Below are 18,560 nucleotides of genomic sequence, written 5' to 3' on the forward strand. Positions count from 1 at the left end.
ACTTGTTGAGCAGGTGTTGAGAAGAGGGAGGGGTATGGCTTATGAGTACATGTCACAGCAGGAAGAGCCAGGGTCCTCGGCTGGGGGTCCCTTGCCTCCTCTGCCCCCACGTTCACTTGTTTGCTATGGGCCTCATGGGTTTCCAAAGCTGCAGCCTGCTGCAATTAACACATGGCTCTTAACAGCCTTGGCAATGCTTCCTAGGAATGCTGACCCCCCTTCTCCCTTGCAGACTTGGCCTCCACCTCAGCTTCCTCTGACTGTGAGCCTCTGCTTCAACCTCCATTGGCCTGCTGCCCTGGGGGTCCCCTGCAGCGTCTGCAGTGGGGTTTTCTTAATGACCTTTATCCTCTCTCATTAGTTCTACTGCAATATTCTCCAAATAGCCTCTATGGCCTCCTCCAATCTCTTTTTCTTTCTGAAACACCCACATAATCACATCACTCCCTTCCTTCAAAACTTCTAAGAGCTTCCAGTTTGCTGTAGGATAAAGTTTAAACTTTAGTGTACTTAGTCTGGTATATAAGACTGAACAATTTGACTTCAATTTGCTTTCCAGCCTCATCTCCCCTTCTCCGGCCTCCCACGCCCACTTAACACATCATGCCCTTTCATGCTTCTGAGTTTATGTATTCTTCTGTCTGGAATTTTCCTTTCTCTACATTCTTTAAGGCCTAGCTCAAATGTGTTTCTGTGAAACCACGTTTTCTTTTTTTTCATCTTTGCGTAGATCTCTAGTATGGCACTTATTAGATCTTTAAGGAAGATAAAATATTTTAAATTAAACTTAAAGGCTTAAGGAAAATTTGTGTCTTCAATAAATTATATAACAATTTGAACCCAGATTAACTATAAATGGTCTTTTCTGTGTACAACAAGCAGCCCCTGGACATTAAAGTAAACCCACTTTGACATTGACATATTTAGATAATTTTTAAATATAAAAGTCTCATAATTGGCTTGTTAAAAGCGCTTGTGGTTGCAAGTAATAGGATACTTGTTTGCAACAGCAAGTCATAGTAGGTTAACAAAAAAGAGTTTTCTTTTTCTCACATAATGAGAAATCCAGAGCTGAGCAGTCCAGCACTGGTACAGCTGCTGAGAAATGCTGACAAGGACCAAGTCTTTCTGCTCCACCTTCATTAGCTTATGGGCTTTTATTCTCATGCTTGTCCTCTCATGTCACCAGCTGACTGTTGCATCTCCAGGCCTCATGCCTGCTTTCTAGGCAGGAAGAAGGAGGAAGAGACAAAGGAACAAAAGGGCTCTGCCAGTTGTGATTACCCCTTTTAATCTGTAAATAAGACTTCCCTGGAAATCTCATCTGAGAGAGTTCTGCTTACATTCTATTGACCAGAATGAAGTCATACAGCTGCTTCCAGCAGCAAAAATGGAAAAAGAAATATAGTCGTTGGGGGATTGGTTCCAGGACCCCTTCGGATACCAAACTGTGGATGCTCAAATCCCTTATACAAAATGGTGTAGTATTTGCACATAACCTACTCATATGCTCCCTTATACTTTAAATCCTCTCTAGATTACTTATAATACCTAATAAATGCAAATGCTATGCTAATAGCTGTACATACAATGTAAATGCTAATGTAAGTAGTTGCCAGCATGTGGCAAATTCAAGTTTTGCTCTTTGGAACTTTCTAGACTCTTTTTTTGCTTTGAATATTTTCAATCTGAGGTTGGTTGAATCCATGAATGCTAAATCCATGGATAAATACAGAGGGCCAACTGTATTTTGCTCTCTAGCCCCTATAGTGGAAAAGGGTGGGAGAAGAGGACATTGTGAATGGCTTTTGGGTTGCCAATCCCTGAAGTCTATCACAGGGCTCCACTGGGTTATATTATTCATGTGATAAATTATAAAGAAGGATCTTGATGGAAGGTAGGGAGAGAAAATGGTGGAATATTAGGATATATTGAATCAAAAACCTCAGGTCTGACCTTTGTTTCCTGGCCTTAAAGCTTTGGCAAAGAGATTACTCAAATCCAAGAGACTTCTCTTTATGGCACTCTTCTCTTTCAGATTCCTCCTGCAGAACAGATTTAAAAAAATCTTTATTGAAATAATCTGCAAACCATAAAATTCATCCATTTAAAGTGTACAATTCAATGGTGTTAATATATTCACAGAGTTGTGCAACCACCATCCAAATCTAAGTGCAGAACCTTTTTATTATCCTAGAAAATAACCCCCTACCCAGTAGCAGTCACTCTTATCCCCACCCCTAGCCCCACAAGCCTAGGCAACCACTAATTTACTTTGAGCACACATTTTTAAAAGAGTGATTTTCTGCTGGAAAGTCAGTAGGAAGCACTACAAAAATGAGCTTTGGGGGTAGGTAATTGGATGTAAATATATCATGGAAGGCAATTCATCTGCTGTAGTAGAGTTTTGTGAGTGTGTGTGTGTGTGTGTGTGTGTGTGTGTGTGAAGGAACTGATGATGCAGTACTGCACCCAATGAAAGCAGAACTTTTAAGCGCCTCATCTCTTTCCTCATTTTGTCCTATAGAATCATGCTGTTTTCTAAATCTTGTCTCTTACATTTCAGCCTTTCTTAAAAGTAAGTGAGATTTATAAAGACATAAATTAGATATAAAGTTACAAAACTCAAAATTCAAATGCAAAATCTCATTAGTGGGAAGCCTTTAATTAAAAAAGAGAAAAGGAAAAAAAAAAAAAACCCTAAGGCCTGAAGGGGCCAAACATTTGCTGATTGAAAGTGATAACTGAGCCAGGTGCCTTTCTTCTCCCCTGGTACGGGTACAGCCCCTGTACCTCTTTGTGTTATTTGCAAGAGAGAATATCTTTTATCTACTGAAATGAAAATGAGAAAATGGGCCTAAGACTCAGAGTAATTGCTTTCATTATTGTTTGCAGCATTCCCTCTAACTGTCATATCCTGCTCTACTTCATACCTGTTGTATGTATCTAGATGAGAGAGAAAACAGGAAATGAGGCAGGTACTGAGCAAACAACTATCACCAGAGAGGTCTAGAACCACGGCTTTCTGACCAGAGGTCTGAGGAACTTTGGAAACAGAAAATTTGTGCCAGATAATATTGAGAAAAGAAAAACCGTGCCCAAACAGAAGTGAAGGAACATTTCAATGAGACAGATTTTGATATTGGGTTACGTTCCACTTAAGGTAGCGGTCTTACCCCTGAAGACTGCAGATTTGAATGTTGTTCATTTGGTTTCAGATACAATCAAACTATCAAGTTTCTTTTCCTCTTAGCTACATTTTTCCTTTGCCTTTAATTACTATCACTATAGCAGGAAGACATTTTGTACCAGTTTGCTATTAAAAATGGTGTACAGTTAAGTTAGCTTTCTGTTTATTTTTATCTTATTTTTTTGAGATTTAAATAAATCAACAGCTGCGTGGATGCTTTAATAACCAATAATTTCACCTCTGAAGAAAAGATAAATCCCTATTTTAAAATCTTTTTCCAATTTATAAAGTTCATAGGACTTCCCTGGTGGTCCAGTTGTTAAGACTCCGCACTTCCACTGCAGGGGGCATGGGTTTGATCCCTGGTTGGGGAACTAAGATCCCGCATGCCGCGTGGCACAGCCAAAAAAAAAAAAAAAGTTCATAAATGGGAAAGTAATATTTCTGGTTTCTAGAACAGTACGATTTCTTCATAAGCACAGTTTTTAATTCTCTGCTTAAATTTTTGAAGCATGCAAAAAAAATAGAGAAAAATATAATAAACAGTCAAGTTTCAAATCTTGCTTAAGCAATAAAACTTTGCAAATACAATCGGCCCTTCTGTGTATTCTTCACCTAGTGCATTCCTCACTTTTCCCACAAAAGAAGAAAATTCATACCTGAATTTGGTTTTTACTCTCAGACGTGCCTTTATAATTGTGATACATGTCCATGTAATCCTTGTTAAAAACAAGACAATAGGCCCAAAATGGAGTCACTTAAGCTAAGCCCTCAGTTTCTCAACTGAGACTTAACTACAGTTTGGCTCTCCCAGAAATGAAATCTTAAACCAGTCAATTAGGAATCAGCACTAGTTAGGTCATCTGCCTGACAGAACCCCTGTCATCTGCCTTTTCGCCAAGTACAACTTCCTTGTACCTGCTCCCTTCTACCTATAAAAGTCATTCATTTTGTACCACTCCCTGGAGCTCCTTTCTATCTGCTAGATTGGATGCTGCCTGATTCATGAATCATTGAATACAGCCAATAATATCTTTAAAATTTATTCAGTTGAATTTTGTTCTCTAACATCCTTAAACAAAATCAGGTTTTCTGCATATTTTAAACTTTTCGGAGTGAAGGAAGCACTACAATTCTGGCAGCAGCTTTGGCTTTGGGAAGGCCAGATAGCCGAATCCTGCTTCAAGATCATCTCTGGCAGCCAGTTCAGGGATCAAGGCATGACCAATGATCACATGATCTTGTAGTTAACTTTATAGCTAATCAGTGCAGCTATAACAAATTACTTGAACAAGACGTGTAATTTGGATTTATTGTTAATATCTGGATATTCCTTTTCAAATATAATTTAGCTTTCTAGATATAAGTTGGAGTGAAAAATCTCTTTGTACGCTTTTGTATGTTGAAATTCTATCAGTCTCTGAAGTAAAAATATGTATTTATTATTGCAAGAGGAATATGCCAGAATAATTAACGATGATTATGAAAGATGTTAATTTTATATGAAAATTATTAAGAACTTTTCAATAGTTAAATAAATAGGGAAATAGATGGACATTTAATACAACTATTAAGAGTGCATTTGCTAGACTGTTGTAGGAAGAACAATAGATTTATATTGAGTCAATAAATGTAAATCCTTATGAAAATAATAATACAAGTCAGAATAATAAAGATTATATCATAATTTTAATAATTGTGCAATTATTTGTATACTGGTACAAAACATTAAATAAAATAATCTTTAAGAACTCTACTGTTGAGTTCTTAAAGGAGCGGCTGGGCCCGTGAGCCATGGCCGCTGAGCCTGCGTGTCTGGAGCCTGTGCTCTGCAACGGGAGAGGCCACAAAAGTGAGAGGCCTGCATACCGCAAAAATAAATAAATAAATTAATTTAAAAAAATAAAATAAAGACTGTTACAAGAGACAAGGAAGGACACTACATAATGATCAAGGGATCTATCCAAGAAGAAGATATAACAATTATAAATAAATATATATGCACCCAACACAGGAGCCCCTCAATACATAAGGCAAATGCTAACAACTATAAAAGAGGAAATTGACAGTAACACAATAATAGTGGGGGACTTTAACACCTCACTTACACCAATGGACAGATCATCCAGACAGAAAATTAGTAAGGAAACACAAGCTTTAAATAACACAGTAGACCAGATAGATTTAATTGATATTTATAGGACATTCCATCCAAAAACAGCAGATTACACTTTCTTCTCAAGTGCACATGGAACATTCTCCAGGGTAGATCACATCTTGGGTCACAAATCAAGCCTTGGTAAATTTAAGAAAATTGAAATCATATCAAGCATCTTTTCCGACCACAACACTATAAGATTACAAATCAATTACAGGGAAAAAAACATAAAAAACACAAACACATGGAAGCTAAACAATACTTTATTAAATAACCAAGAGATCACTGAAGAAATCAAAGAGGAAATCAAAAAATACCTAGAGACAAATGACAATGAAAACACGATGACCCAAAACCTCTGGCATGCAGCAAAAGCAGTTCTAAGAGGGAAGTTTATAGCAATACAATCCTTCCTCAAGAAACAAGAAAAATCTCAAATAATCTAACCTTTCGCCTAAAGGAACTAGAGAAAGAAGAAGTTAGTAGAAAGAAACCAAACCCAAAGTTAGTAGAAGGAAAGAAATTATAAAGATCACAGCAGAAATAAATGAAATAAAAACAAAGAAAACAATAGCAAAGATCAACAAAACTAAAAGCTGGTTCTTTGAGAAGATAAACAAAATTGATAAACCTTTAGCCAGACTCATCAAGAAAAAGAGAGAGAGGACTCAAATCAACAAAATTTGAAATGAAAAAGGAGAAGTTACAACAGACACCACAGAAATACAAAGCATCCTAAGAGACTACTACAAGCAACTCTATGACAATAAAATGGACAACCTAGAAGAAATGGACAAGTTCTTAGAAAGGTATACCTTCCAAGACTGAAGCAGGAAGAAGTGGAAAATATGAACAGACCAATCACAAGCACTGAAATTGAAACTGTGATTAAAAATCTTTCAACAAACAGAAGTCCAGGACCAGATGGCTTCACAGGTGAATTCTATCAAACATTTACAGAAGCGCTAACACCCATCCTTCTCAAACTCTTCCAAAAAATTGCGGACGAAGGAACATTTCCAAACTCATTCTACGGGCCACCATCACCCTGATACCAAAACCAGACAAAGATACTACAAAAAAAGAAAATTACAGACCAATATCACTGATGAATATAGATGTAAAAATCCTCAACAAAATACTAGCAAACAGAATCCAAAAACACATTAAAAGGATCATACACCATGATCAAGTGGGATTTATCCCAGGAATGCAAGGATTCTTCAATATATGCAAATCAATCAAGGTGATACACCATATTAACAAATTGAAGAATAAAAACCATACGATCATCTCAATAGATTCAGAAAAAGCTTTTGACAAAATTCAGCACCCATTTATAATAAAAACTCTCCAGAAAGTGGGCATAGAGGGAACCTACCTCAACATAATAAAGGCCATCTACGACAAACCCACAGCAAACATCATTCTCAATGGTGAAAAACTGAAAGCATTTCCTCTAAGATCAGGAAAAAGACAAGGATGTCCACTCTTACCACTATTATTCAACATAGTTTTGGAAGTCCTAGCCATGGCAATCAGAGAAGAAAAAGAAATAAAAGGAATACAAATTGGAAAAGAAGAAGTAAAACTGTCACTGTTTGCAGATGACATGATACTACACATAGATAATCTTAAAGATGCCACCTGAAAACTACTACGCTAATCAATGAATTTAATAAAGTTGCAGGATACAAAATTAATGCACAGGGCTTCCCTGGTGGCGCAGTGGTTGAGAGTCTGCCTGTCGATGCAAGGGACACGGGTTTGTGCCCTGGTCCGGGAAGATCCCACATGCCGTGGAGTGGCTGGGCCCGTGAGCCATGGCCGCTAAGCCTGCACGTCCGGAGCCTGTGCTCCGCAATGGGAGAGGCCACAACAGTGAGAGGCCCGCGTACCGCAAAAAAAAAAAAAAAAAAAAAAAAAATTAATGCACAGAAATCTCTTGCATTCCTATACACTAACAATGAAAGATCAGAAAGAGAAATTAAGGAAACAATCCCATTCACCATTGCAACAAAAAGAATAAAATACCTAGGAATAAACCTACCTAAGGAGGTAAAAGATCTGCACTCAAAAAACTATAAGACACTGATGAAAGAAATCAAAGATGAAACAAACAGATGGAGAGATATACCATGTTCTTGGATTGGAAGAATCAATATTGTGGAAATGACTTTACTACCCAAAAGAGTCTACAGATTCAATGCAATCCCTATCAAATTACCAGTGGCATTTTTTACAGAACTAGAACAAAAAATCTTAAAATTTGTATGGAGACACAAAAGACCCCAAATAGCCAAAGCAATCTTTTTTTTTTTAAATATCTTTATTGGAGTATAATTGTTTTACAATGGTGTGTTAGTTTCTGCTTTATAACAAAGTGAATCAGCTATACATATACATATATCCCCATATCTCCTCTCTCTTGCGTCTCCCTCCCACCCTCCCTATCCCACCCCTCTAGGTGGTCGCAAAGCACCGAGCTGATCTCCCTGCGCTATGCGGCTGCTTCCCACTAGCTATCTATTTTACCCAAAGCAATCTTGAGGGAAAAAAACAGAGCTGGAGGAATCAGACTCCCTGACTTCAGACTATACTACAAAGCTACAGTAATCAAGACAATGCGGTACTGGCACAAAAACAGAAATATAGATCAATGGAACAGGATAGAAAGCCCAGAGATAAACCCACGCACATATGGTCAACTAATCTATGACAAAAGAGGCAAGAGAATACAATGGAGAAAAGACAGCCTCTTCGATAAGTGGTGCTGGGAAAACTGTACAGCTACATGTAAAAGAATGAAATTAGAACACTTCCTGACACCCTACACAAAAAATAAACTGAAAATGGATTAAACACCGAAATATAAGGCCAGACACTATAAAACTGTTAGATGGAAACATAGGCAGAACACTCTATGACATAAATCACAGCAAGATCCTTTTTGACCCACCTCCTAGAGAAACGGAAATAAAAACAAAAATAAACAAATGGGACCTAATGAAACTTAAAAGCTTCTGCACAGCAAAGGAAACGATAAACAAGAAGAAAAGACAACCCTCAGAATGGTAGAAAATATTTGCAAATGAAGCAACTGACAAATGATTAATCCCTGAAATATACAAGGTCTGGGTACATTGACAAGATTTGTTGCCTGAAAGACTTTGCTGTAGAATGACTGGGTAGTGAACTAGCCTTATTACTGGAGGATCCTCTACTGTCAGTGTCTGGAGGTCTCTTCTTTGGGACTGTCTACTTCCCCTACGGGAGAATCTCTGATTGGGCAAGGGTTGGGGCTAGGTATATGCTTGGTTACTGACATTCTGGGAGCAGGAAAGGGACATGCCTGGAGCTTCCATAGTTCAGTATATAGCTTCTTACATAATATACCAGTTTTCAACTCTATGACTTATCCTTGCCCTGCATGTGGCTTAGTCTCCAAGTCCAGAGCCTTTTGGGTTGATTTCTCCAGAGTTTGAACTTCCATTCTCCTGTGCAGTGGTGAGTAGAGAGGGGAATATTTATCTGGCTGCTTAGAGTTAGATGGGGACCTAGGACTAGAGGTCCAACCATTTTCCACACATATAGTCACCAATCCCACTAATTTTAGAGTCACATCTTCATTTCTACCTTTTGTGGTACTTGCTGCCTCCAAACACTGAGACTTTCAGTTTCTAGCTCATTCACTGGAATTCCCCTCTGAGATGCTTAGATTTCACCTTCCTCTGTTCTATTAAGTTAGTTATAACTTCATTTACTTTCCATCTTCCATAGTTTGTTGAATATTCTTTGTTTCTGTTTCCTTTCCAGTGTTGTTGGGGGTAGTGCCTTTTTATTGTATATTCCTTTACTTTTATTTTATTGGTGCTTGAGAGGAAGAACAGACATGTGATCACTCTGCCAAGTCTTTCTTCCTTTATCTAGTTAACTTGATTTTGAATTCCAGGAATTATGGTAGTGAACGTTCCCAATAATTGGCTGTAGGAATAAAAACCCCAGAGAAAGGTTTTATTTATTTATTTATTTGGTTGCTCCGGGTCTTACTTGTAGCATGTGGGCTGCTTAGTTGCGGCAGGTGTGCTCCTTAGATGTGGCACACGGGCTCCCTAGTTGTGGCATGTGAACTCTTAGCTGCGGCATGCATGTGGGATCCAGTTCCCTGACCAGGGATCAAACCTGCGCCCCCTGCATTGGGAGTGCAGAGTCCTATCCGCTGCGCCACCAGGGAAGTCCCCAGAGAAAGGTTTTGAGTCACTTTTTAGTGAAAGAAACCCTGTGCAAACAGGCTCAAGCAAAAGGAGAACTAATTGGCTCATGCAAGTTGAGAGGTTCAGAGGATTGAATGAACAACTTTGGTCTAAAAGAGAAATTCAGAGAAATAATCTATTATGTAGGAGGAACACAAGCTATCTATGTTAATTAGTATAAGTAAAATAAGTTAAATTAATAAATTCAGGACAAAGTGAACATGTCAGCTAGAAGTTTTGGAAGGAGACAAAATGAGAAGAGAAATGGGTAGGAAATGCAGAATGCCTATATTTTTGTGAACACAAAAGCAAGGGCAGTGAAGAACACAGTGGAAATTGAAACTGGTGTGGTTCACTCAATTGTGATATGCGTGCTCTTTCCCCACAGTTGTTCTGGCAATAGGACATTCTCTTTATAATAATGACAAAAACCACATGCAAATGAAGTAAATAACTAGTAAGGGCAAGTCATAGGTAGTCCAGCTAACTGAACCTTGGGGGACTATTTATTATTTTTATTATTATTATTTTTTTCGGTACGCGGGCCTCTCAATGTTGTGGCCTCTCCCGTTGCGGAGCACAGGCTCTGGACGCGCAGGCTCAGCGGCCATGGCTCACGGGCCCAGCCGCTCCGCGGCATGTGATATCTTCCCGGACCAGGGCACGAACCCGTGTCCCCTGCATCGGCAGGCAGACTCTCAACCACTGCGCCACCAGGGAAGCCCCCTTCGGGAACTATTTAGAGAGGAGTTTCTGGAAGTGATTTGACCACAGATAAAAGAGTAATATCATGAAAATAATTTGTTTGTAAAAAGGATTATCTAGAGGAAAATAATTTGTTTGTAAAAAGGATTATCTAGATCCTGTGGGCTTGAGAGAGAGCTTCTAGGTACTTCCAACCTGTTATTTTTCTCCCTGACTTTGGTCAAAGTTAACGAAGACAACAAATCACGTGCTTGCATATTCTTATTGTCTCACCAGTTGTTACATTGGCACCAATGCCTGAAGGAAACCCTAGGAATCCAGGACTGGGAAATAGTGGGAGTTTCTACTCCTCGTGAGCTAGGTAAATTAGTCTGGGACTGGAGGGATTGAGCCTACTGCTCCAAAGCAGATGGTAGGAGAAGAAATGAGTTAACATGGAGTTAAAAGGAGTTAGGTATAACTGGATCCAGGGACTCAAATGATGTCATCAGGGCTGTTTCCCTATCTCCTAGCTCTCCTCTCTTGCAGTTTCATTCTGGGTTTCTCAAGTCCCAGATGCTTATGCTCCCAGCTTAGCAAATCCAGCAAAAAGAGAAGCCTTTCCCAGTAGCTCTGACAATAAACTCCTGAAGGTGATTCTGGTATGTTCTGCTAGGTCACCTACACATCTATGAAACAAGCAATGACACTAAGGAAATGGGGAACTCTGGTTGGCCTGGTCTGGCCACTAGTGTGCTCTTGTGATGATGATCATGTGGCCCTGAGGGAAAGTTCAGCCCCAACTAAGATACCCGGATTAGGTTCCTTACAGGAAAGAAGAGCTCTATTATAAGGGGGAGGAACCAGACTGTTAAAAACAAGATATGTCCCTTAGAGGTTCATTTGTCACTGATGGAGTAGAATCTTATCCTGTGTGCTAGCCAGTGTGGTCCCTAACAGAGATTACATCATTTGATATAAAACGTTCCAAGCTTTTAGAATAAATAGGGAATTAACTTGTTCTAAGTAATATTAAGTAAATTTTAATTTAGTGTGACAATCATAGTACCTGCAGAAACGATGCGATAGCCTCATTTTTTAGGCTTCATAAGTATGAGCTTAAAAAATTGGTAGCTGTGAACATGGAGACCATGGCAGTGGCTAACAGTGGAGGAATAATTTCAGAGTACGGGATGTGTCCCTGTTGGCTTGACAATGCCCAGACTTCTCCAACCTAGCCTTCATCTTAATGCTCTTCTTTGGGGACTTCCCTGGTGGCGCAGTGGTTAAGAATCCTCCTACCAGGGCTTCCCTGGTGGCACAGTGGTTAGGAATCCGCCTGCCAATGCAGGGGACACGGATTCAAGCCCTGGTCCGGGAAGATCCCACATGCCGCGGAGCAACTAATCCCATGTATCACAACTACTGAGCCTGCGCTCTAGAGCCCGTAAGCCACAACTACTGAAGCCTGTGCACCTAGAGCCCATGCTCTGCAACAAGAGAAGCCACCGCAATGAGAAGCCCACAAACTGCAACGAAGAGTAGCCCGCACAAACAACAGCTAGAGAAAGCCCGCACAAACAACGAAGACCCAACACAGCCAAAAAAATAAAAAAATAAAAGTAAAATAAAATAAATAAATTTATAAAAAAGAATCCTCCTGCCAATGCAGGGGACACGGGTTTGAGCCCTGGTCCGGGAAGGTCCCACATGCCCCGGAGCAACTAAGCCCGTGAGCCACAACTACTGAGCCTGCGCTCTAGAGCCTGCGAGCCAAAACTACTGAAGCCCACGCTCCTAGAGCCCGTACTCTGCAACAAAGAGAAGCCACTGCGATGAGAAACCCGCACACTGCAATGAAGAGTAGCCCCCGCTCACCTTCTCAACTAGAGAAAGTCTGCACGCAGCAACGAAGACCCAACACAGCCAAAAATTAATTAATTAATTAATGAAAACCTCGAGGATATATTAAAAAAAAAGCTCTTCTTTTTTTTAAAAAAATATTTATTTATTTATTTGGTCTTAGTTGTGGCAGGCGGGCTCCTTAGCTGCGGCTCCAGGACTCCTTACTTGTGGCACGTGAATTCTTAGTTGCAGCATGCATGTGGGATCTAGTTCTCTGACCAGGGATCAAACCTGGGGCCCCTGCATTGGGAGCGTGGAGTCTTATCCATTGTGCCACCACACATTGAGGGAGTCCCTCAATGCTCTTCTTTATCAAGTGTTTAATCCAATTTTTTCCTGACTAGAAAAGAATATAATGGTTCCTTGTATGTAAATGATACCTAAAAATGGCCACCTATGAGAAAATAGAGTTTTACCTATCAGAAAATAGTCAACTTTTCTGAAATATTTATTTTATAAAGTGAGGACTGCCTAGGAAATATAAAACTGGGAAATGGCAAGGTATTTTTTTGTAAATCAGATGTAGTCTGAATGTTCTCACACCTAGTTAGCCCGTGGGAACCGAACAAGTCACATCAACAATACATGCCCACCTAAAAGACTTCAATAACTTCTGCTCCCAAAATCTTCACCAGTTAATTCAGGAGCTGTGAGCGGGTTTCTTGCATGTGCTTAGGAACAAACCTGCTCATGTTCCTGTGGTGGCCCAATGTCCTGGTAGGAGTCCTTTGTTCAAAATCTGTTTGAAGAAGGCACCAACCCTGTTGCTGGGACCCGCCAGGTAAATTCTGCTTTTCTGCTGCAGGATCCTACATAGCACCTGCTGTACTTGCTTTGCTCCACCCATTCAGAAATGAAGACAATACCCCCAGCCCACTCTGTTCTTTATTACTTGGGTCTCAAAATAATACTGTACATGCCAAGTCTGACAAAATATCATGAGAAAGTTTCTTCAGTTTCGGATTCAGACTCTTCTTTGAGGGACCTAGTGGCTCAGGGTGGAGTAGAGGTGGAGGGGTGAGAGGCCGTGCCTTCCACTCTACTCTTTCTAGATTCTTGTTCACAGTCAACTCTCTTTTCCTTTCTTCCTCAGCTTTCAAATCCCCCAAGCCTCCAGGCATAACTCTCTGAGTCAACACCCCTGTATTTGTTTACAGATTCAAATATAGGCCCCAGAACAGGAGACGGTGTATGTCAACCATTGCCTTCTCTGACGAAGTGTAGGTCCACTGGATCACCTGCTTCTCAGATAGATTGCTTTTCAGAATAATGTCATCAAAACTTTAAAAAATAGCTTTTAATCATCTGTACTAATGGATCAGGGGACAGAATGGCTATATAAATGTTGACAATGGTTTTATTCTTTCCTAATCCTACAGTGGTAGAGTAGCCTACACTCTTCTTTGTCCTATATTCTATACTAGCTGTGTTACTCAGCACATGTTCATAACTGAAGTTCTATTTCTTGTGCTCACTTCCATTAAATGAGAGAATGAATGCTGTAAAGTATTCTGCAAATGTTAGATGCTGTAATCCCTAATACATTTTTAACAAAATTGGGCATTGTCAAAATGTTTTCAGTAACTTTCCCATTGAAGCCAAACGTACAATAAGTTCTTACTCAAATCCAGTGATGGGGATTGGTCATGAAATAATTCTGAATTCATTTTTTTCTTGTATGAAGTTTCTTTCCTTTGAAATCAGTGGCAATTCTGAATGTGGGCTAAGTCCGAGAAGCATTCTGCAGAATAAGAATCACATCCAGTACTAATGAGTCATCCTGTCCTTCTTCCTTATCTGAATCACATATCAATTTGGCTTTATGGGTTTTTAAAAAATGATTTTGTAACCATCTAAATAAAGTTTCTTTTGATGATATGCTTATAGTGGGGAGATTAAAATTATCTCTAATAATGAAATGTATAATAATCTTTAAAGATTAAAACTCCTTAGAAGAGTTTGTGAATCATAACAGTACTTAATTTTATTTTAACCCTTGTGGTTAGGGCTCCATGCTTCCACTGCAGGAGGCACGCGTTCGATCCCTGGTTGGGGAACTAAGGTCCCACATGTCGCACAGCGTGGCCAAAAAAAGAGAAAAAAAAAAGCCTTTAAAATTTTTTCCAAATTTCCTTCCAGCTTTGTCTATACGTGCATATATTTTATATAACTGTGATCACAGAATATACACTATACATGTAGTTCATCTAATGAGGATTCTCAAACAGGGGTGATTCCCCCCGCCCCCCCCCCCCAGACAGTTGGAAATGTCTGGAGACATTTTTGATTGTCCCTACTAGGGGCAGGAGTGCACTACTGGCATTTTGTGGGTAGAAGCCAAGAATGCTGCTAAACATACTACAATGTATAGCCCCCTCTCAAAAAAAGAATTATCCAATCCAAAATGTCAACAGTGCCAAGATTAAGAAACCCTCATACACACACATTTGTATTATGCTTTTTTTTGTATTACGCTTTTTTTAACGCTTTTTAAAACTTTGTTAATACAGCCTTTTTTATAAAAAGATTCTTGTAATTATCCCTTACTTTATCTATTTGACAATCATAATTTATCTAATAATTTCCCCTCTCTCAGATGTAAATAATGTTATGAACACCTTCATACATACAGCTTCTAAATTAGTTTGGATTAAACTTAAATTCTCATGAGTAAAATTACTTTGATAAATGGTATTATCATTTTATTGCTCAAACTTGGTATAGGGACCTTATAAACATTAACTTGGGCAAAACACATTCATTATTGCTTATTAAAGAGAAATAAAGTTTGCCTTTAATTACTGTTTCTAATGCTATAACTTTGTAAGTGGGAAGTAATGGTGCTGGGGGAGGATTATGTCTGACAGTTTTAGCTTTTTGAATAGGCAATGTGATTTCAGGAGCAGAGGATATCTCTTTATCCATTTTTTTTTTCTCTTTTTTTTCTCTTTATCCATTTTTATGTTCCCCACTATTTTTTGAAATCTCACTTAAGTCTGTGTGTGTGGGGGGGAAGGTAACCATGTGCCTTAGCCTCCTTTAAAACATAAATACAGGGAATTCCCTGGCGGTCAAGTGGTTAAGACTCCACGCTTCCACTGCAGGGGGCGTGGGTTCGATCCCTGGTTGGGGAACTAAGATCCTCGTGCTTTGTGTTCCCATAAAACCATTAGCATTCATGTTGTGATTGGTTCTTATAGTTATCATTATACTTAATGATTTAAGAATTGTTGCTCTTGTTATCATACTCTGCTAGAAATATCTCCTAAGGGTGGTGGTAGAAGCCAAGATATTAAAGGTCTGGGAACAAACACATGGCTCTTTCTCTCAGCCAGCATGAAAAAGCACTCTCTAGCAAGATAATATTGGTTTTTGTTTAATTTAACAGGGACACAAGGCATTAAAAATTAATGAACTGATTGAAAATGTTTTTTTTTTTTTTCGGTACGCGGGCCTCTCACTGTTGTGGCCTCTCCCGTTGCGGAGAACAGGCTCCGGACGCGCAGGCTCAGCGGCCATGGCTCACGGGCCTAGCCACTCCGCGGTATACGGGATCCTCCCTTACCGGGGCACGAACCCGTGTCTCCTGCATCGGCAGGCGGACTCTCAACCGCTGCGCCACCAGGGAAGCCCGACTGATGAATTTTTAATAACTAGGGAATACATATACATGGCACAAAAGCTGAAAAGTATAAAAGAATGTATCAAGTTTTCTTCAAACTGGGATTTCCAGCAATCTAGTTTCCCTCTCTGGAGGGACTAACACGGATATGCTAGGTATAGGCTAGAAACTGCCATAAACAACAGGTTCCCAAATAAGGCACACAGGCAAAATAGAAGTTCATCTCTCTCATGTAACAGTCTGGAAGTACATGGGGATGGCGCTGCTCCATAAACATCATCCCAGGATCTGGTGCCTTCAATCTTGCTATTCTGCTCTCCCTTTTAGTGTTGCACATGGTGGAAGCTAACTCAGCGCCACATCTGTACTCCAGGATCAGGAAGGGAAAGAAAGGTCATGGAAATCAAACAATTTCTTTTTAAGCAAATGGTGCAGAAGTTGCACCGTCATTTCTACTTATATTCCATTGGCAAGAACTTTTTTATATGGCCATGCCAACTGCAAGGGAGGCTGGGGAATGAAGTTTTTAGCTGGGTGGCTGTATGCCTAGCTGAAAATGCAGAAGAGAGCTTAATTTGTAGCTATGGGGGTCTATAAATAAGAATCCTTTCATAATGTGGCAATGGTGTCAACTGGATTATGAATCATTGAATCTGTCCCAGTAGTGAACTGTGAAGTCTGGCATGTCACAACTATATCTCTCAAAAATACCGGGAGATAAAGTAAACAGCAATCAACAGAGACTTGATGATTCAATATAGTTCATTTCTAGATTGTCTTCTTTAACCCATTCTTCTCTTTCTTATATTTGAACCTCTAAGACTGGGGCATGATAGTCTAGAGGTCACTGGCAATCCAATCTTCCTTCTCCACTACAACACCTGGCAGAGTTAATCTTTTAAAGTTGTGAAGTAGGTGAAATTTATCTCTGGTGATCTTAGCTTTCCTTGCCCTCCTTCCCTTGACATACAATACCCAAGGTGCCATGACCATTCAGAACCCCACACCATAGTACATACAAGACTGCTCTCCATGTAAGGCTGTGGTTACAAAATTCTCTTCTTTGCTCACCTGACAATTACCCCCTTAGTATTCCACCTCCAGCTGGTTGATAGTATTGAGAAATGGGGGTATAAAAGGGGTTTAAGGAGTGGTCGAAATGTTACCACTTGTGAAAAGAACTCAATTTGATTAGGTAGAACTGTTGCCTTACCTAGTTTAAAATGACTTGAGTTTGTCTTACTGTTTCCAGGACAAAACCAAAAAAAAAAAAACAAAACAAAACCAAAACCAAAAAAACCCCACAACCCTCCCAAACATATATTTATACACAAACACACATGTATCTATCTATCTGTCTATTAAGATGTCTGAATTGTACAGGTACACATTGGTATTTATGCAGAAACATTTCTAAATACCATTTTTGTAAATTTTCACTTCTTTTCACTTTGCTTTTCAAAAGCATTGCACTATGGAAACAATCAAGCAGATTGACTTTCTTCTCCCTTCCTATGGTCATTCTGGTGTCATTGGCAGAACAGCTGAAGCCATCTTAAGATTTGCTTTCAGAATGAGATAACATACTGTATTAGTACTTTCTTTTCTCACTGTACATCTTTATTACAAGATGTAAATCAACTATACTTCAATAAAAAAAAATTTATTACAACAGTTAATTTGGTGATATATAAGTTGATTATTTCTATTTTTAGTTCTCTTAATTTGTTGAAAGAATACTTAATATTAAAAAAAAAATCTGTGACTAATAAAAGATTCCACAAAGAGCATATATACTGGCCAATACTTGACCAAGACTCAATAATGGACATATTTATTCAAACATTTATTCAAATGCTTCCCACATCACAGCACAGGTAGAAAATATTAATATTGCACACTGATGTAAGCTGGAGCCATCTGGTCTGGAGGCTCTGCGTGCACCTGGCCTAACCTAACTGCCCCTAGTGTTGAAGGGAATCATTATCTCAGCATACTCCATTCATTGGGCAACCTGGTTGGAGAGGGCTTATAAAATGCTATTCAAAATGTGGTCTTCACATCAGCAGCATCAGCATCACCTGGGAGCTTGTTAGAAATGCAGAATCACAGGCTCTATTCCAATTTACTGAATCAGAATCTGCATTATCATAAGATTCCCAGGTGATTTGTGTGCACATTAAAGTTTGAGAGTACCGATCTAGAAAATAGTGGGTAATAATACTAGATAGATGGGAGGCAAAATAGCCAATCATTAAAATGTTTTTTCCCTTGCAAGAAGTTGTGCTAAAATGGCCTGCCTGGGATCTGAGATTTGATCATACAATTTTTCTGTCATCATGGAGCTTTATATATATAAATTATATATACATACATTACATATATGTATAATTTCAGTGTTCTATAAATGTGCAGCACAAAGTGCGTGGTCTACTTAAACCAAACATTCGTTTTTTTTAGGTGAGTATGGAACATAAACAGGCTTGCACCTAACAGCCATTTCATCCTCCTTCAAGCTTCAAGTATGCTTCCTGTAGGGCAGAGGACTGGTAAGCCCAAAATCACATTCTCCAGACTCTGTTGCAGCTAGTTTTATGGAAGTATGTAGGTTTCAACAAACAAACACTTTCGTGTAAGATCTGGAAGTCTGTTTCTCTGATAGGCATAGCTGTGGAGAAAATTTTTTCTTCTGTATCAGAGATAACAGAGTTCTCATGGTTCAGTCATTAGCTTTGTGAACATCAAGAA

The 18,560-nt window shown here is 39.2% G+C and overlaps 1 protein-coding gene across 4 annotated transcripts in view; it reads right to left on the reverse strand.

The window, feature by feature from the left end:
• Window positions 1–18,560, reverse strand: part of GALM (galactose mutarotase) — a 97,159-nt gene that overhangs the window by 67,113 nt on the left and 11,486 nt on the right. For 3 of the 4 annotated variants that reach the window (XM_060309266.2, XM_060309268.2, XM_060309267.2), the window contains one exon: window positions 1,957–2,045. The gene's annotated coding sequence lies outside the window, so the exon portion shown is untranslated. Of the gene's footprint in view, window positions 1–1,956; window positions 2,046–3,849; window positions 3,867–18,560 lie in introns of those variants that run through there. The other variant, XM_030857890.3, reaches the window with a different exon arrangement.

The sequence above is a fragment of the Globicephala melas genome, chromosome 12 (assembly GCF_963455315.2).
Source record: "Globicephala melas chromosome 12, mGloMel1.2, whole genome shotgun sequence".
NCBI lineage: Eukaryota > Metazoa > Chordata > Mammalia > Artiodactyla > Delphinidae > Globicephala > Globicephala melas.